General features: G+C 46.4%; 1 pseudogene; it reads left to right on the forward strand.

Annotated features, from left to right (window-relative positions):
* The window catches only part of LOC102436711, a 52807-nt pseudogene extending 48105 nt beyond the window's left edge, over positions 1-4702 (forward strand).
* Positions 4703-6334: the final 1632 nt, after the last annotated feature.

Raw genomic sequence — 6334 nt, forward strand, 5'->3', positions numbered from 1 at the left:
ATGCCGAGTGAGCAGTAAAAGATGCTGATTTCATTTTCTTTCTACCGTGTGCTCCCAGCAAGAAGAGGAATGGCATTTTCTAAATAATTTATTTGGAAAGTTGACTGGCTGTACTGAGCTGGAAGCATAACAGTCCAATCTGCCACTACCTGCTGTGGGCCCTGGTGGGCACTCTTCAATATTGCAGAATGGATTGTGTAGCTAATTGCCATGGTGTGAGACTGGAAATATAAATGCCAGCAGAAGAGGGAAATTTTCAAATTGTTATTATGTAGGAAAAGACAAAAACAATTGCAACTGAGAAGAAAAAAACTTGTAGTTGATTGAGAGAAAATAGGAATAGAAAAAAAGTTAAGTGTGAGAATTAGCAGAAACTAAAAATACTTAGAATAAAAAATAAAATTAAGAGGTAATGAAAGGAAACCTAGTGTTTTAAAAGCTATAAAGAAAAAGTAGAAACGGTGAGGTAAAAAGCTTATAAATCTATAGCTTAAGATAAAATGTGGGGGTTTCTCTTATTTAATTATTTTTAAATTTATTTTTATTCAGGCATAATTGACAAATAATATGATATAATAGTTTCTTTCTAAAAAGACTTTGACTAGTACTCGCTAATACTCATGAATAATATCTTCAAACCCAAACCAGGAATAAAAGATAATGTAAAAGTCTGTTGACAAAATCTGAGAGATATTTCTACTGAATGCCAAGCTTATGGAACAACCGCTTCTGAAAATTAATTTCCTAAACCACTCATGCTCCGCTGCCTGAATCAGAGCTAGCTTCCCTGTCTAAAGGTAAGCGGGGAGATCTTTCATTGATCCTGTTCCTTCTTCCGGTTGTCCTGTTGGGAAAGTTCAAGTCTTTATAGACAAACAGGAAGCTCTCTGCCTGTGCGCTGAGTGTGCTTTTCCAGTCGAAGTGCCCTGGCAATTTCTAATTAGTAACTCACTGGTGACAGACAGTGAAGACTTTCAGTGTCAGCAGCGGAGTGTTTGGAGAGTGGGGATTGAGTGGCATGGAAACCAGCAGGGGGGCACTGCATGTAGGGGTGTGTATTTCCCACAGGAAAACGGGCAAGGAGAGAGGGAGAAGTTTGAAGTAGTCTGCTCTGAGTTTTATAAAACAGTCTCCTTACTCTGTCTTGGTAAGTGTCAGAGATCTGGGCAGTGGGATAAAGATGACCATCTGAGAACAGGAGGGCACTCGGCCAGGAGCTGGAAATCAACTCGCTGCCTATAGATGGTTGTGAGAAGGGGAATCCAGGAAAATGTGAGCAGATTGCTATTGGAATATGAAGTCAATAGGTCTGTTGGTTTTGTCTGGTGAGATTTTACTTTCTTTAAGACTGAGTAGAAAAAAATAGCCTCCCCAGGGCTTATAAAATATTGTAAAATAAGCAGATAAGCAAAGCATCATGCTGAGGATTCAGAGAGAAAAAAAGACCAGTGGAAACAATTTATGGAAATCAGAGGGAAAAAATGTATTATAATATAATAGTAATAAATACTATTGTTATATTCAATAGCATACAAGAGAAACAAACTGGAGTAGGAATGTGTGAACTAATTTAATTGGGGAGAAAAGTTACAAATATGAGATGGAACAGAAGATTCACAAATAAAAGTGCAATATAAAAATTTAAATCTGTACCGGAGGCGTGATGAGCAGAATGGATATTGTGGAAAGCTGAATGAGAAACACAGAGGACAATGTGAGATGGTCCCTCTGAAGACAGATGCAAACAAGTAAACCTTGGGTTGCAAGATTAAAGGCACTGGAAGACAAAACGAAGGTGTGCATGTGTTCCTGCAGAAGCAGCTCAAGCACCTGAGGCACAAGCTATAAGAGAGCAAGAAAGCTTTCCCCAGTCCAAAACACTGCCTAGGAATAAAGGGTCAATAGACTGACACAGACCAGTCAAACTGAAGAAATATCCTAAGTGCACAACAATAGCAACAAAACCCCCAATTTACAAAACAAAAGCCAGCTTACCTGGCCTGGAGCAGCTTTCTGATGGCCCAGCCTTCCCTGAGACGCTCCTCCGAGGACAATGAAAGCACACCTCTTACAATTCTGTAGAACAGATTCTGATACACAGTTTTGGTACACAATTGGCATTGTATACAAACCAAATATCTCATTAGCACAGTTATTGCATGAGTAGGGAAAACTAAAACTGTTTATAGAAATTTGATGGCTCAGTAAATGAACCACAGCATCTTTCTTGCAAAATATATATTTTTTCTTTTCTTAAGAACTTTACATTTTTAAATCCCTTATTTTTTTCTACATCATTTATATTTCACTATAACCAGATTATAACAATAAGCGTGAGCCTATGCTATTATCTGGTTGAACCAAATGAAATCGCTCTGTTTTTAACAGTTTTTTTTTACTATTAATAGGGCAAGTACAAATGTTCAAATTTATAGTATTGAGCATATAATATTTATTCTTTGAATCAATTTTATAAATTCGTATAATTAGCTTACTATGTTGACGTTTATCTACATAATCTTTCTTTTTACTTTTAATCAGCTTTCTTTTTTTATTTAAGTTTAATCTCATTGTCAGCAATAATCTCCAGGTCATCATGCATTCCATTTGCTGGGTGCACTATTTTTTTCTTAATACAACTCCATGTGTTGATTTTCCAGAATACCACCAACATCTCACACTTCCTATGTGAAAACTGGCAGATGCCCTGGCTGCTGGGCCTGGTACAGTCACTCCTGATGCTTGTCCCAAGTGAGGGGATGCCTCCCCACAAGGCCTACCTACCAATGTCTGCTTCCAGTCTCTCCAGGCTAGTTGTGTTGTCCCTGTCATTTCATTACATCCTAATATATAAAAACCCAGGGTCCATAACAACTGAACGGTCCATCCCCCGGCCCTCAGGCTCCATTGATCAGAGGATGGCTAACGGGAGAACCGGGTCCCTCAGGCTCCAATGAATCTTTGACAGCAGTGACTGGTGAGTGGGTGGAAGGCAGACTGCTTGGTCCCTCCCCCGGCTTGCAGGCTCCCATTGATCAGGGGATGGTTAACAAGGAACTGGAGTGAGTGGCCTGGGGACTGGCGAGCAGCTGGAAGGCAGGACTCTTGGTCCCTCCTCCTGGCCCTCAGACTCCAACCAATTGGTCGCGAAGGCGGGCAGAACTAGAGACTGGCTTCCTTAGTAGTCCTGTAGGTTCAATCTCCAGAGGACAGACCAGGCACCAACGAACCAGTGCCTCTGGCACAATCCTGACAGTGCTGCCGGCCTCCTGGAACTCAGCCTTGGGCACTGCGGCCGCTTCCCCTCCCTGGACACTCCACAAGGAAGAAAAGATACCATCAGCAGCACCAGGGATGACCAGCGGTGACTGACTGCTCTCCCTGTGCTTCCTCCAGGTCACTTGAGCCGGCCTCTGCCCACCCCGCTCCAGAGGAAGTGTGATCACTGCAAACAGAAGGAATGTAGTAAAAAAACAAAAACCGATGACCAAGAGAATGCCGCACACAACGTCTGGAGTCCGGCTCAGGAGAACGGAGAGAAGGGAGAATTCCATAAGTTGGCCGATGCCAGGATATTTCTGAGTGACTGTCTGGCATGTGACAGTTGTGTGATCGCAGAGGAAGGAGTCCAAGATTCTCAACAGAACACTAAGGACTTCTTCCGTGTGCTGAACCTTAATAAGAAATGTGATCCTCACAGCACAAGGTGCTGGCAGTGTCTGTGTGTCCTCAGTCTCTGCCTTATTTTGCTGCTAACTTCAGCCTCAGTGTCACTGATGCATCCAGAAGGCTCTGAGGCTTCCTCAAAAGCCTTGAGGCGCACTGTCTTTGACATGAAGATAGCTGCGGACTTCAGCATCCCGGAGAGTCAGAAGAATTTGTGTGTCGGTTCTGCCAGCACCATGAGGAAGAGCCCCGACTACCCATGCTGACCTCCGCCTGCCCCGGCTGGGACCGATATGTAGAGCGTGTGCTGGGTTACCCCATCACCCCCACCTCTGAACAGCCAAGTCTCCCCAGCAGATCATGGACTCTCTGGTGAAGGATTACTTCACCAGACGGCAGAACCTGTCCCCAGACAAGATTTTCCATGTCATTGTGGCCCCGTGTTATGACAAGAAACTGGAAGCCCTTTGAGAAGATGTTCCCACAGCTTTACATAGTTCCCAGGGTGCTGACAGCATGTTAACCTCACGTGAAATTGTCCAGATAATGGAGCAAAGTGACCTCGCCTCAAATGACGCTGCCGTGGACACTCTGTTTGGCGAGATGAAGAAGAAGGAGGTGAGGCTCCACGAGGGTGCCAGCTCCGACGGGTACCTGGCGCACATCTTCAGGCACACGGCCAAGGAGCTGTTCAACGAGGAAGTGGGAGTGCTCACCTACCGCACTCTGAGGAACAAAGACTTCCAGGAGGTCACCCTTGAAAGGGAAGGAGAAGTTCTCCTCCGCTTTGAGTCTGCTTACGGCTTCCGGAACATCCAGAAGTGGTCCTGAAGCTGTAGAGGGGCAAGTTCCCCTGCCACTTTGTGGAGGTCCTGGTCTGCGCCGGGGATGCCTAAGCAGCAGGCGCCAGGCCCAGGCGGAGGACAGGCATGTGGACAGGGCACTGCTGAGGCTGATGGAAGGCACCTATGCTGCCATCCGGTGTGGCCCCCGGAGAGCAGCGCCACGTGCAGGAGCTGTACCAGGAGTGGCTGGGGTGGGGCGGGAGGGGGCGACTCCCCCTGGGCCCAGGTGGCCCTGCACACGGCCTCACAGGGCCCAGGGCAGCCTGCCAGGACATCAAGTGGTAAAGGTCCAGCAGACGCCCGGCCTGCAGGCCACCTGAAGAGGGGTGTCAGACACGTGAAGGAAAGGCTTAGCGTCTCTGTCATTGCTTTGGTTTTCAGAATTCCTGCTCCCCATCTGTCAGCTCCCTCCCTCTGAGGGGCGCTGTCATCGTTACATGGGAGCAACCGGAATATTGTATCTCAAGAGGATTGCCCCAATGTATGTATCCTTTTATCCGATGATGAAAAAAATCCCAAAGAACAAGAAAGGAGACAGACTACTGTCCTTTAGGCTTTAAACCCAGAAGTGTCCTGCGAAGAGCTAAGACTTGGTTCTGTCCACCCACCTCAGAGATATTGGATTAGGAAATGGCCCGGTTTGGCCCTGAATTTAGCCACTTATGTTACTCTTGAAGGTGTCTTTGCCACAATGTGAATAAACTGCCGCCTTTTGGAATAGGGACTCAGACAAAAGTCTGCATTCCCAACTTTTCTTGAAACAGATTTATGTTCTGCAGCTGTGGCCACTGTCCTGAAATCAGGTCCTGTCAACCAGGTCTTGTCGCCGGGAATCAGGTGGCACTGGAGTGGGACCCCCTCCCATGCCCTTTTACATTCAGGGATTGAGCTGAACTCACTTTGGGGGAGGCCTGGCAAGGGTGACAGGTGTCACAGATGGAAGGATGGAGAATAGAGAGGTGGACACACTGCTCGCTCCCTCCCTGTGTGGGGTCAGGCAGATGAAGGCCGGCCAGCTTGCTCCACAATTGGTGAGATAGCGTCTTCTGTGTCCACCTCTCACCCCATGGGCCCGGCCACTCCCCTCAGCTCCGGGCAGTCCTCTGCGTTCCACAATGGTGCACTCTGCCCTCACATGCTCCTTGCCCTAAATGAGAAGGAAGAGAGCAGTTGGCCCACAGACAACTACACAGAAAGATAGGGCTCACGGCTAGTGAGTGCAGTGGCAGTGGCGGGAACCTCTCCTCCTCCATGGCAGCGCTAAGGAGCAGCGAGCTGAATGGTAAGGAGCAGTGAGCAGGTGGGCGGTAAGGAATGAGGGGTCCCGGACTGCGAGAGGGATTTTCAACTGTCGGCTTAGGCCCATTCCCTGGGCCTAAGCCAGCAGGTGGACATCCCCCGAGGGTCCTGGACTGCAAGAGGGTGCAGGCTGGGCTGAGGGACCCCCTCCCCCCCGTGCACGAATTTCGTGCACCAGGCCTCTAGTGGTTACATAAAATGTGAGAATACATTTGATGGTGACTAGACTAATGGTGAGCACATCATAATGTATATAAAAGTCAAGTTATTATGTAGTGCATCTAAAACTAATATAATATCATATGTCAACTATAATTTTAAAAACATAATTTAAAAAATGAATTATCTCTTTCTTTAAAAAAACATAGTGGGTGGTTAATTTAATGAAAATTAAGTTTACTTCTGTGGAAAAAAGACTCAATAAAGGTCATTGATAAGAAGTTCTGCTGAGTAGATTTGGTGTGGGTGAGACAATGGTAAAATATTTGGAAAATATGCCAGCTCTGGGCCGACTCGGTCCTGAG

Source organism: Myotis lucifugus, unplaced genomic scaffold (assembly GCF_000147115.1).
Source record: "Myotis lucifugus unplaced genomic scaffold, Myoluc2.0 scaffold_325, whole genome shotgun sequence".
In the NCBI taxonomy this organism is placed as follows: Eukaryota; Metazoa; Chordata; class Mammalia; order Chiroptera; family Vespertilionidae; genus Myotis; species Myotis lucifugus.